At 37.6% G+C, this 14,784-nt stretch overlaps 1 protein-coding gene across 2 annotated transcripts in view; it reads left to right on the top strand.

Moving 5' to 3' along the window:
- Positions 1-689: 689 nt before the first annotated feature.
- Positions 690-14,784, top strand: part of LOC117402888 (SH3 domain-binding protein 4-A-like) — a 37,904-nt gene continuing 23,809 nt past the window's right edge. Inside the window, exon 1 of one of the 2 annotated variants that reach the window (XM_034004493.3) lies at positions 690-857. The gene's annotated coding sequence lies outside the window, so the exon portion shown is untranslated. Of the gene's footprint in view, positions 858-1,474; positions 1,680-14,784 lie in introns of those variants that run through there. The other variant, XM_034004497.3, reaches the window with a different exon arrangement.

The raw sequence follows: 14,784 nt of genomic DNA, 5'->3' as shown, positions 1-14,784 counted from the left end.
AGCAGTCCTGGATTCAACTACAGTAAAGAATGAGTGTAAAACGAGGGAGTATACATGTCTTAGAGTGTAGAACAGACACAGATAATGGTTGCATTCGTATCTTTCATCGACTAGCTTTAATACCATACCATTATATACAAAATAGGTAAAATCACATACACATCTGCATAAATATGACGAGTTGAGTAATTCATTTGTTTTCTTAAGTTATACATTTTAAACATCTTTTGAAAATATTTTTTATTCGTAACTTCAAAATAAGTTATTATTATTTATTATAATAATAATAATAATAATAATAATAATAATAATAATAATAATAATAATAATAATAATAATAATATAAGTGAAATTACAGTTAGGGCATGAAAACAAAGTGGATCGTCAACAGGGCCTGGCTTTTATTGTGCAGTACACAACAGGTTTAACTGGAAGAAAAAAAACATACACACAGGAATCATATTTTAATACTACACTAAAAGTCGATCACAGCAACAACGAATGTGTATTTGTGTTTTTTTTTTTAATTATACAACGCACTCTCCTTAAAGTTGCATAGAGGAAGAAATAGCAAATATCACTGAAGGTCTGCACATAAATGTATAGATTTTATAAACTCGTGGTACTCTTCGAGTGCACAATTTGCTGGAACGCTCAAAGGGTAATCTGAACAGCTCGGTTGAATGACATCAGCAGGGCTGCTGGTTCCAGTCCCTCCCTCACACGATGACATCACTACCAGCCTCAGCTTTCAGCCCGCACAGTGGAAACTGACAAAAGGAGTAATAGTACCTGGAGCGAAGGCGTTGACTGCTGTGGAATATCTAGAGTAAACGAGCTCATCCAAATTTGTACCGGTAAGTCATAGAAATGCCTTAAGTGTGCAGTTTGCTGTTGAAATGTATGTGTGATTATTAGTACCTGAAGCTCAGTTTTAATACATGTGTGTGCTGCCATGGTTGTTTGTGAAGGTTGCTTTTGGTGGTAGTATAACCTGTAACGCTGGAAACGGGGGTACTATCCATGTTTTAAGGACTATTTAATGGACGGGAACAGTTTCTGGTTAGTTTTCAACCTGTTCACATTTAATAATATACTATATTTCGAGAAAGTGTGATTGCGTGTTGACGTAGCTAGCTTTGCATTTTTTTAAGCCAACATTAATATATTTTGCCGTGCATTACTGTTCTTTTAGTACAGCTAAATTTTATTTAGATTTTTAAACGAGTACAACAGCGTTTGACTTAAAGGAAAAGGGAAAAAAGCGAAGCAAAAAACTGATATTATCTCACTGCTTAGTACAGTAGTACATTCCATATGTCTTTTTTTAGTCGGTCAGACCGCTCGGTGATACATTCTCTGAAGTAACGTTGACCAACATGTAATAATAACACATTGGTAGTTCCTGCTGGAAAACCTTTTGCGAGTTTTTTTTTTATTTTTTCATGAGTTACTTTAGAGACGGCTGATTATGCTTTACCGTTATGATAAGACATTCCAATCCCTTGCTTATTTTACTTGTTGGCCCGCTGTTTGAAACTTTTTTAAAGGTAGTATTTTAAACCCTATTAAACTGGTCAGGAATTGACTGTTTAAATATCGGAGAGCTTCGACAGCCTTCTCGGTTTGAATCAACAATGTTCACTCAGATAAGTAGACTGGACTCGGACATCAGTGGGGTGAGTATCGTGCTGTTTACTTATTTGTAATTTAAACACCCGTGTTTGTAAATCCATTTTTGTTGCAGTACATTCATTTGCATGAACTAACGACCACGAACCCTCTCACCAATGTCCATTCAAAAAAAAAAAAGAAAACGCTGTTTGAGAAGGCGGTCGCGTTTGAAGTTTTTGCCCAGTAACCATTGTGAAATGAGTAAATATAAACCTTTGTAAATTTAATAGTTAAAGAGAAACTTAAAAAAAATAACTACGATAAAACGGATATTGGCAGTCGATGTCGATTATTTAAATATAACGAGGGGCTGTTTGAATGGATATTCAAATTATGGGTAGTCTATTTCGTACATGTTGTATTTAAATAACAATGTGTTATACACTCCCTGCCCCTTCTCAGATCAAAACAATGCACCCCGCCCTCCCCTTCCCGTGAAGACGTGGTTTAATAGTGTACAATGCTTGTGGGACCCGCAGCAGTTTCCAGGCGGACTATAAAAACGTTTACAAGAAGACCATTAAGGAACAAGTAGGGCCTGTTCGCTTTGAAGTGAAATGCGCTAACCATAAGCATAGCTCAGTACACTTGGAGACATTGGTTGAACGGTTTCTTCTATACCCAGTGTCTTGAGAAGAACTGATTACATCAGTTCTTCTAATGATCTAATGATGTAATTTATGATGTAATTTAACAAGAGAAAATGGAAGAATAGTAGACAGTGCACTTTGATTGCAAAAATATTTTTGCAACACTTCTTATTTCTTCTTCGTCTTTTTATTATGCCAGTCTTGGCAAGCTGCTGAACATTAACAACTTGGCTCATTTATTCAGTGTACCATAAATGGCCCTATTGTTTCTCAAAGAGCTTGTGATGATAGTGTAACTTGCCATGACTGTGAGGTGTCTGTCAGGCAGCAGTGAACTAGGCCTTTACAAGCAAACTTATGGTTCTGTTTATATATTTGTCTGAGGTACATCTTGTGCTTCGTTGTTTCAGCCAAGTATGCATTTAATAATTCATATGGTACTGAAATGTCTTATTTACACATCATAACACTTCTTTGTAGATTCTATGTATTTTGACTATCCGAAATTAAGTTTATCACAATTCTAATTGCTGGAGGACAAAGCAAGAATTACAATATAAAATGTAATCCTGGAAAAAGCAATTCTTCCCCAAGCTTTCACCTTGTAAGGGTCACCATTTTAAACAAGTACATTTTGTAGCCTTTTTCATTTAATTCATGTTTAAATATTAGCCTTCATTTGTAAGCAGAAGGCACAAGCTGTTGAGTCACTTTCCTAAAATGGGGTCTTCTGTTTTCTATCACGCCAACACATCAGATGTGCTCTGAAGTGCCTGTGTGTCACGGTATATTTGTACTTCCTGGGAATAACAAGACAGCTATGCATGCCTTTTACTGAAAGTGCTTTCATCGCAAGGAGCAGCAGCAATCCGAAGGACTCCTATCATCGGTTGGCATAGTAATGGGGCTCTAAGCTTTTAATAAGAACATCACCAATGGGGAGAGTGAAGCAATTAAAAATGCTTACCTCACCCCCTCCCAAAAAAGGATGATTCCACCAGCCAAGGGCATGGAGACTGAACCGCTCACCCCACTAAGAGAAAGGGTGCTCCCTAGTCTAGAGCAGGTTTCAGGCATGGAGACCGAGATGCACCCTCTCACCTAAGAGAAAGGGTGCTCCCTCCAGTCTAGAGCAGGCTACAAGCAGGGAGACTGAGGTGCTCCGTTGATAAATAGAGCTTTGTGCCAAGTATCTTTGTGAGCGCTCCAAAAGTAATCACATAAAATGTAATCACTAAATTCAATAATACAAAAAAAATAAAAAAGTCAGGTATAATTGGGCACAACGAGCTGAAATAAGTACACAAATTGGTACGTTACAGTACCTAACAGAAATGGCCTCACAATGAAATACAGGGCTATTAGAAAGTAAGTTTACCACATCAGTGATGTGGTGTGGTGATGTGGTAAACTTACTGTCTAATCCCCTCTGTACAAGGGTATAGGGTGCGATAGACAGCTTGGTTCATGTTAGCAGTGAATTCCAAAGAGCAGAAAGTAGGTTACGTGTTTCAGACGCCCCCATCTTTCTCATGTTCCTCACAGCCTCTGGGGTGTAAAAGCAAAATAATCTGTGACAAACCAATAAGCAATCATATAATATCTTCCGCTGTAAGGCTGGTGAACAACATTGTTAAAACTTTCTCCAACAATGAAAGTAACGAAGTTTCAGCTTTGCTGAAACATTGCTCTCTCTTTTAGTGACAAATGTTCTAATTTAATAAATGTAATCATTTAAGCACAATTACTTCACAGTGCGATAGTTTACAGATTTTGTTAATTCATGGTATATTTGTTCAATATTAGTGGAAGTATGTTTTTATGTTAGTGCAAGTATGTTTTATGTACATAAGTGTGTTTTTATGTGATAAAGACCTCACAATTCTCTTCAGATGTGAACTGGAAATTTAAAGAAAGGAGTCTTGTTGTTGTTTGCATTTGTATATCCCTCTGATCTATATTATATTATATAGTATATAATAATAATAATAATAATAGATGGGCTTCAATGAGTTACAGGAAAATAATTCCATCTAGGTTTTCTGTGACGTCATAAATTACGGGATCGAAGAGAAGAGAAAGAAGACGAGGTTCAGCAGTACAGTTGTTTTTTTTAAATTTAGTGTTTCAGTGCTGTACACACATTCTATGTCTGCCTGTTAGTGCTTCAGCTTTATTTGGATGATTGCCTTTACCTTGTGTTAATTTCCCGTTCCTCTCCAGTTTCTCTGATAATGTACCAGCTTTACATCATTTTTTTATTATTTTAATGTATTCTCATTTTGTTGATCATCAACGAACACTTCTGTACAGATATTTAGATATTTTGTGTTTGAATTGAAAGTGATGGTCTCTGAGTGGAATGGTTCAAAGTTCAAGTATATTTTCCTCTAGAGGAATTATCACTTTTTGACATCACTACTGTGGTATTATGCCTTTTTTTTCAAATGGCTCAGGATGCAAATATAGCCTTCATTAGTGTGTGTGTAATTCATATATATATATAAAATATGCTTATTCAATAGGAGTAGTCCTATATTGGCATTGTTTTCATCCCAAGCAAATATAAACTAACTTAAACCTCCAGAAGAAACTTTTTAGGTCAGCTCTCCAAATCATTACCACTATTGCTTAACAAGGCAAATCTTTCAAGTATTTTGTTAAGTGTAAGTTAGCAAAATATTTTCATCCATAACTTTTTCTAAGGTAAAACTATGTAAGTAGCGTCAGCACTAACTCTGTCTGCTGTTTGCAGTACGGTCCAGTACTACATTTTATAAAGCAAGAGTTGATAGCATTCAATATCTTTTTCATATTTGGTGGTCCTGAGAGAATATATGTATTTTAGTGGATCTCATTCATTGAAATCTGCAGACGTGGGGCTTGTGATTCTCTGATATCAGCTGTTAAATTATATATATAATTAGAATGTTTCACATGTTTTTTTCCCCATCATAGCAAGTGTGTCTGATGGAAGTAATTGAAGGTGTGCTTAATCACAATAAACCTAATAATCTTATAAGCTACACCTGATATGGGTCTCAAGGAAAGGAGCTATGCTGGCAGCCTGGGGTTGGGTGATGCAGACAACAGGCTCGTTCACTTCTCTAATCCCTGCCTTTTGCCTCTGGAGGCCTGGGGTCCGATTAAGGACGGACAGACAGACAGCAGGTTAATTCACTAGCCATGCCACTAGGATTCTTGTCTGGGAGGCTAGGTGGTGTAGACAGACAGCAGGCTACTTCACTGGCCTCTCATTCATATCTTCATCTCTGGAGTGGTTAGGTCTCAATCTATAAATGCAGTCACTTTTTTCTGCTTGAGATACATAAGCAGTTTGACATGCTCTGTATTGTGAATGCTAGAAAAGTGTGTATTTCTTACAGTCAGCTCGGCTTTTGCTTTGCAGTTGTCTGTTCGGTATCTGTCATGCCCTGTCTACAATGTGACTTACAAAAGGAAGTTCACAGAGATGTTACATCTCCATGGACCTGCTCTGTCTGCAGCACATTGAAACAGCTTCCTGTTCATGGCTTCTGTGCCCTACAAACAACTGCCACCTGACTGTTAGGGCTACTGATTTTCCACGATTGTGGAATCACGAACGGAATTGCGGAATTAGGCATTGGGAACGGAATTGGCATTTTGGGAATGGAATTCGGCTTTGCAAGTGCACCTTTTTAAAAAAAAAAAAAAAAAAAACACTGCGCAAACAGTCTGTTTTTGTAGTAATGTCCCTGTTTTTTCAAAACCCCTTTATTTGTTGACTGACCTACAGTGCCTGACCTGACTGCAGTCCGTAGTCCCTCTCTCTTCATATGCATCAATTTCATATATAAACTAAAAATAGTCAGATTTTAGCAGGCTGAAAAATGAGGGAATGTTGGCTGCCTGCGGTTTTCAGATCTTGAATCCAATTTTAGATCAAAAGGATTCGTAAGACTTCCACCGCCTCCTGTTTGGAATTAGTAAGCAAGCAATCAAGTGACAAGGGCTGTAAGAGTTAACATCTTAATCAAGACAACAAAAGGACGGCAGTGCTGCTGCTGCTGGTGGGGGGGGTTACAGTATCCTTTTAATCACAATGAAGCCAATATAAAGAGCTCCAATCTGGCTCGAGTTCCCCATTAGCCAGGCATTTCCTTTGCACGTCCCTTTGTCAGCCACTTCCTGTTCTGGGTTAGGCTCCCCAGCTTCGATAAACATGGGCAGCAAGCGGGGAGATCAGCAATACATTAGAGCAGCCCCCTGCCCTGCCCACATGCTTTCCACCAGTTTCCCGTGAGACATTCTGTTACTCCATCACCATGGCATTAAAGAATTGCTTTAATCATCTAAACTACAGTACACACTTCTCTTAAAAGGACGGATTTTTGATTTGGTTTGAGCCTGTTTTCGGTGTGGTGGGTCAGTCTAAAGCCTTGCTTGAGAAGCTTAAAACCTTCTGTTTATTGCTCTGGCTCATTGGTTTTACTGGGATTACAGTGCATTGTATAAGCTGCCATATAAATGCAAAGTATGTGGGCAAGTAGATAGAAAAATAATGATGGGGGGGCGGGGGGGCAGGGGGACGATGACTCCCTTTCCTTTTCCTTCTCTGATTTAAATATTTTTCACATGATTGTCAATCAATTGAATGTGAATTCGACAGTAGAACGTTAATGTAGTCTACCGTTCCGTGTTGGGGCTTGAAATCGGTATGGAATCACCCTCCTGCCACCCATCTTTTTGTGATCCGTATGAGCTGTCCTGAGTAATAAATCAAACCCATTGCACTGTACAGGAGACATGACCTGCTGTCATCACTAATTAAATTGGGTACAGCTCATTTTTAATCTGCAAAATCCCTCTCAATTCTGAAAGACTATTGAAATATGGACATTCTTACTGTTTGACAAGTTCCATTTACATGAGTCAACCTGAGGCCATAAGAAGTGCGTGTGTTGTTTATTATATCTTTTTTTCACACACTTTCAGATTTCGTAACTCACACTAGCTTTGCACCCAGTCCTGGGTTCTGGAACTCCCCTCAATTAAGTATGTCATTGAAATGATCCGGATCTAAGAGTGTGAGAAATTGGGGCCCTTTATATATATAATATAATTCCCTGTAGAAATTAGAAGCAGTAATAAATGTGCAATGGTCCCGTATCCCTCAAAGCCACTGACATACAGTGCAGTCATATCAAATCATTGAGCAATGGGCCTGTATCCCTCAAAGCCACTTGCATACAATGCAGTCATATCAAATCACTGAGCAATGGCCCTGTATCCCTCAATGCCACTTGAGGGGGTAAGCGATGAAGCGAGATGTAAGCGACTTCAAATTTACTTGCTTTCCAGTCTTGCATCTTTATTTGAGGTTAATTAGCTTAAGAAATGCTAGCATCTATGCAGTTCTATTACTGGACCAATGACTGGAAATGTTTGGGAAAACTTGCAGCTGTTACAGTTGGCTATTTTTAGCACAAGCAGAGCGAGGGGGGTGGAGCGCACACACACACACACACACACACACACACACACCACACACACACCTTAACTACTGTTTTGCTGTGAATGTATTTACAAGTAGCACAGCGTGACCTATTGCATGGAAACGTACCCTTAAGACTGTCCAGATTGGGTTGAATGTTACTGTGGACCAGATGCTCTCTTAGATTTTTGTCTCTTCTGTATGACATTAAAGGAGGGTTATTGAAAATAGGAGCTGTAGAAGGATCACCTTGAATGCTTTATTTTAGCAACTTGTAAATACATTCACAGCAACACAGTAGTTAAGGGAGCAAAATCCTCATTTACTATCCATGAAACTTTTACTTGCATTAGTGAAGGAATAGTATATTGCATTGGCTGCATCAAATGTAACAAGCTATATATTGGGGAAACAAAACGACGCTTGGCTGATCACTTCGTGGAACATCTGAGAAGTATACGAATTAACACCTCTACCTTTCCTGTCGCCAGAAATGACCACACTATAGAAGACATCACAATTTGTGGGATGGTTCAATGCTATGGAGCTAATGCCGTCAGGAAACAAAAGGAATGTGAACTTATTTTCAAACTAGGCACTTTGGAGCCATTTGGAATGAACATTCTATTCTGAGATCATCATCAACATTCTGGAATTTTGTTTAAAAGACAACTTGTTTGTTTTCTTATCAACTTCTTAAAGCACTGTTTTTTTGTATTCAGCCGATGAACGACTTGTAGTCCGAAACGTTCTGATAATTGATTTGTAATCAATTATTCTACCTTTAAGTACCTGAAATATTCTTTTCTTTTTTCTTATATATATATATATATATATATATATATATATATGTAGTTTTTCAAATTTTGTTGGTTGGGGTTTTAGTGCTCTGGCTATGGTCAGGCAATGTGCTGGCAGAGATTGATTGTCTGCTAGGGTTTACCACCAAATATGTTTCATTTGTGACGTGGAAGAAATTGGAAATAAATTCCAGTTGTTATTCAAAAATGGTTAACATAGCTTCAACTGCACTTTTCAGACGTCTTTTTTATTAGAATATTTTGCCTGTATTTGAAGATGATTTATTCATTAATACCAACATATTCAGTAAGCAAAGGGCCTGAGTAGGTTAAAACTAGCTTCTTTGAGCCTCAATTCAGCATTCATGAACTAATGAATCCCCCTGGTTTATATTACTGGCGCATGCATGTTTCAAGTCATAAATTGAATTCACTCTTAGACGTTTTTTTTTTTTTTATCTCCGTGCATGTATCATATTATTGTGTAATAAGTAGGGATACAGTGGTTATGATTTTCCCAAACGGAAACCGACATCTGCATGACTTAAAAACTAGCCCCAGACCCGAAATTGTCTACGCAGTGTTGGCCTTATCCATAGAGTCATATGTATGCATAGTCATATGTACAGGCTATAATAAACCAGCCTACTAAGCGAGTACTTTGCCAGTGTTTTTTGGGGGGCTGACAGCAAGCCTGAGTTCTAGCTTTAGTTTTTTGCTGACATAAATCTAAGTGACATTTAAATTGGAACTGTCTCCTCACAAGAAACTATTTTAAAAAGCTGCCAGACATCCCAGTCACTTTGAAGGAGGGCTGTAACAAAAGGTATGTTTTTGACCTTTGAAGGTTCGGAACACATTATCGAATGAAGGTTCAAACCTTCGTTGGTATTAATTTGCATAATTTACTGATGACGTCACCATAGCTACAAGTTTTTGTTTAATTGAAAATCCTATTTTGCAGGTACTCCATATAAATGGAATAAAACATTACATGTAGTTTAACAATACATTATATAGAACAGTAATCATATTTTTATAATGTAAATACAGATATACTCTATGTACACGTACTTGATGCTGCTTGCGATAAATACAGTAAGCTTGCATTGCAGCAGCTCCTTATTAAACAGAGCTTTATTTAACAGTCATCGTTGCAAGCATGTTCTCAGTCAGTCACATTTTACCACTTTAATACTACTACCGATAAAAATAACAATAATAATAATATGATCTTACACTTGCACGGTCTGGGTATTTAACAAAAATTTCCAAACAGCAGAGGGTTTGAGACAGCTTATGCTATACAACGCTTTGCTGTCGAGATGGCGAATGAAGAAGTTAAAATTCTGCCTCTGGATAACATGAGGGGCAGGGGAAACAGACAGTGCTCAGTTTTCTAAATTTAAAAAGATTAGTGTAAGAGTATATTTCGTATGTTTCATACTTCTACCATAGTTCTTCTCTTACACTGTCTTGTACACTAGGTATTCAGTACATATTTTACTGAAGCACTACAACCTCTATAGGTACCCCCCAGTGCCTTGGCGTAATATAACCTGCTCCAATGCACAGTGCCATATAGAGTTGCTATGTATAATGATTTGGTAGTGGATTTTAATACAACAACGCTTGTGTAAGTAATATGCATTATACAAATCAAAAGATCGAATTTTGCATATGTGACATTTAATGTTGTAGTTACATCAGGTTATAATTAAATATTTTGTATTTAATTATATCCTGATGTAACTATAACTGACACTTATCTGCTCTGTTATTGAATTGTATTTTGTCATATACTTGTACTTGTTAGAACCAAAGTCATTGTATTTTATCTTGCTCTTAATTGTATTATTACTTGCACTGTGATTCTTGAAATGTATTTTTGTTTACGACTGTAAGTCGCCCTGGATAAGGGCGTCTGCTAAGAAATAAATAATAATAATAATAATAATAATAATAATAATAATGTGTGATTTCTAGTATTCACACATTATCAAACTGTTTCTGTTAACAGAGAAAAAAAAGAAAAAATATACAGTGCATAAATGCCACCTGAAGAACCTTCTAAGGTTTAAAACTACCTTTGAATTCCTGTCTAGTGAACGAACCTTTGAATACAGCCCTAATTAGTGGAAGCCAAAATGTTGATTTAAATAGTTGCAATTTCACAAACCATGACCTGCAGTTCTACTCAGACATGATTTGCCGCTTACACGGACCTCGTGACCAAAGGGGGTATCAGGAAAATAATGAATAAAGTTGAATGTCTGTTAATAATTTATTCTTTTTACATTATCTAGTTGTATGAGTCAACACTGCATTGAGCTCATTTGCCACTTAAAAAAAAAAAAGTCCTGTAATGTTCCCTTGGCTGCACAGATGCTGTCCGGTTTTTCGGTTTTAAACTGTCTGGATGTCAAAAACAGCCGAAACCGATCCTAACCGAACCATAGTAATAAGCACAGTTCAGTTGCATTTGAAGGCTTTTGTGAAGTTACAGTTTTGTTGCTTCTTTCTTTTGAATAATAGTGCTCTCAGCGGTGTGATTTTATTGTTGAATATTTCTTGTCTGATTATGAAAATGGCAAATTACACTTCTAGTTAAAATGGTAACAAATGTCCTACCATTAGTCTGCATTTGTGCATCTTCATCTTGAAAAATGTTTACTAGCACAAATCAGAGAGGGAAGAGGATGGATATATATTTTTTTTTTTTGCCAAAACAGCTGCAGCATTTGTTTTCTGTTTTTCATTCATGCTGTGGTTTTTGGCTAGCCCGACCTTACCCCTAGGGGCAAGTATACTACAAAAGAATGTAACGCATTGGGATTTGCAGTGAGTCCAAGGAAAAACAGCTATCAAATCCACAGCGAATATGTCTGAGTCTGACTTTAATAGTGCAGAAATGTTTGCATATTCTTTCAAAATTCAAATACACATTCTTGTATAAATGGTACCATATTACATTTCCCCATCAAATAACATTTAAAACAGAAGAATGTGACCTTTCTGTAGCTGTATTTCATTCCGTGATTCTATTATTGATCTGGTAATTTTTACATCTGAATATATTTGAAATGGTGGTCGTGTCAAATATGTTTTAGGTAATATTTTACGTTTTCTCACCAATAGTTTACTAAACTCGTCAATGCATGTTTGTTGGCTGTGATTTGAACGTTGTGGACGCATACATGCCGGTGTACTGTAGACATGAAATGCGATGCATGTGGAAAAGCATCGGGGGGGTGGGGGTGGGGGTGGGGGTGGGTGAGGGGGGTTAATATCTTTATTTTTTAAAGGTAATTTTTGAATAGAGCATATATGGGTTCCTAAATGTGTTGTATAGTAACCATAACTCTATGTGCACTGTAACGAGTTATAAGCTAGTTTTACATTTGACCTTAGAGGTCACAGGCAAGGTCATTTTTGGATAGAGAATATATGGGCTTCTATCTGTGTTCTATAGTAACCATTAACCTATATACACTCTGTAAGGAGTTGTAAGCTAGTTTTACATTTGACCTTAGAGAGGTCAAAGGTCGCAGGCAAGGTCATTTTTGGATGGAACACATATGGTTTCCTATATGTGTTCCTTACTAATCATTAACCTATCTGCACTTTGTAAGGAGTTATAAGCTAGTTTAACATTTGACCGACGATTTTGAAAGGTTTGTAAAGAAATGTCATGTGGCCATATTGGTTTACGCACAAACACAATTTTTGAAAAAGGCAATTGTATTGACACAGAAATGATGCTTGTCAACTTTGGAGTTAATCAAATAAACAATTTTTCAACTGAAGCGGTTTTAAATTTAAGAAAAAAATGTAGGTCTGCCGGCCATCTTGTTTGACAAAAGAACACAATTTTGCCATATTTGAATTCCATTGTCTCCAGGATGATGCCTTGGAAGCCTAATAATGCTACAGTCAATCACCTAAGTGTCCGTAAGTTTGGAGTTCTACTGTATTTGGGGTTTTCTTAAGACGTTCTGATTTAACTGACGATACAAATACCCATCACTGACTGCAACATTTGTAATGATTTAATTTATTTGAATATCATTGTAACTAATGTAAACAACATGGACAGTTAAACAGTTCTGGCTTCTCATGAAGTACCAAGTGTCTACAATAAGCAAGGAGAATATTGTAAGCTCGGGAGTCCTGATTTAGTACAGAATTGCCGCTGATGGTGACACACTGCAGCTTTACCTGTCTGTTTGTGAGGAGCAGTTTATTTTTATGAGGAGTGCTGGGGGAGGTGCCAGGGTATTTGTTTCAGAACAACCTGTCCCAAGATGCTTTTCTGCTGCAAGGTTGTAACCATAGAAACCGCATAATAGCCTTTTGAAGAGAGGCAGAGCTGCAACTAAAGTTAATTATTACAGTATGTACTGTATTGTCGTCGCTGGCAAAAGATTCAGACACTACCAGAATGTATTCATTTTACTTTTTTTTTTATTTTTTATTTTTTTATTTTTTAACAGCTTGATTAATCTCTGCTGGTGGTGTTCATATGTATTTGTAAATTAGTCTCAACAGTTTAGTATTAAAGAAAAGGATGCAATCGTAATGATAAACTGTGTTTCTGCTACACTTAAATATTAGGACATGTGAATAGCTGCAGAAGAAGGTATGCATTCTTCCCCCTATAGCCGGATTAATGACTTCATGAAATTTAAAGAAGAAAAACTGATTGCAAATAGAAACAGCAGAACTTTGCTGCCCCAGTATGTAGGTACCTTTCTCAGACTCTGGAACACTGCACCTTTGGTTTGTATGTGTTACTGTTAATATAAAATCTGTATAGGAACATGCAAGTCTTTTTCTAACATGCACAAAGCCCTGGCTGTGCGATGTTGCCGGTCTTCGCTGGGGATTCTGGATGGAGCATCTCATTGGCTGTGGCGTTCCTGTGGGTTAGGGAGGCAAAACCAGTAGGGACCAGTTTCTCTTATCACGCTACAGCGGACCCTGCAGGCCTGTCCTTTGCCCGCCAAAGGTCGGTAGCTTGCTGACATCTGCTCTCAAGTTACTGGGTGTTAAAAAACAAAACAAAAAAAGGAAAGGAAATTGGCTTGGTCATAGGATCGGAGATGGTCACTGAACCTTCAGTTCTCCTGAGCTCTGTGGGGAATTTACTGTGGTGAGGGGAACAAATAACTGGACATTCTAAATTGTGGGTAAAATAATTGGACATTAAAAAAAAAAAAAAAAAAAAAATTGAGTATTTACTGGGGTAAAAAAACATTGCCCAATAGTCTGTGTCTCTTGGTACTTGTTGGAAACACTGATCTGTGACTCACATGGGAAACTGTTTGCCATTGTTGGCAGTGTCAAAATGACTAACATTTGTCAATCTTCTGCTACTCATTATCCTTCACGAGTGAGGCATATCCTTAGCAACAGTAATATACAGCATGGGAGATGCTACTCTGGCCTTCCAAAGAAATCTAATGTGAAGCAGGCAGGGGGTGAGGTATTGTTTGAGGCCAGTTTTACCTCTCAGACTACGGTGTTGCTTAAACCATGTCCAAGCTAACTCGTCTCTGCCCTGGGGTGGCCTCATCCTGCAAGGTCCTGCTCTTCCAGTTTTACTCCAGTGATACATGAAAATGTTAAACATCATTACTGTGGCTTGGTAGCAGAGATTCTCCCTTTTGTTTATTATGGGAATCGGCCAAAAAAATGGAACCCTTGCAATATGTAGCAGATACTTTTGTAAATGGGGAGGGCCTTACCTAAAGACTGATTTAACTCAACAGTGGCATCTCCCTGTTGCAAGTTAGATCAGATTTACTTTCTTACTCATCATGACTGAAGCCAGTTTTCAGTGATGCCGCTTTCATATATTACTTTAGACTGGAAAATCTGAAAAACAGAAGGCCGAAAGATACAAAAAACTTAATGAGCGCTTGGTACTGACACAAAGCATGTCAACCCTTCTCTCAAACATGCAACACAGATAGAAAATGCATGGACTGAGTGTGTACAAAATGCTGCTACAATGAAGTTGAACTCAAGGAATATAAACCAGATGAAAAAGTTAAATGGGAACAATGGGAGAAGGAAGACGTGATAGTTAGGGGTAAAACTGGGTGAAAAAAACAAAACATGGAAGTCTGGAACAACTGGTCAATGAATTCAACAACCAGCTTGAAGCAATAGCTTGCCACCAGTTCAACTGGCTTCATCAGTCAAGAGAATTCAGGCACGTAAAAGGAAATTTGAAGGAGAA

Source organism: Acipenser ruthenus, chromosome 10 (assembly GCF_902713425.1).
Source record: "Acipenser ruthenus chromosome 10, fAciRut3.2 maternal haplotype, whole genome shotgun sequence".
Lineage (NCBI taxonomy): Eukaryota > Metazoa > Chordata > Actinopteri > Acipenseriformes > Acipenseridae > Acipenser > Acipenser ruthenus.
Note: the sequence above shows the minus strand (reverse complement) of the source record. Positions and strands in the feature narration are given on the sequence as shown.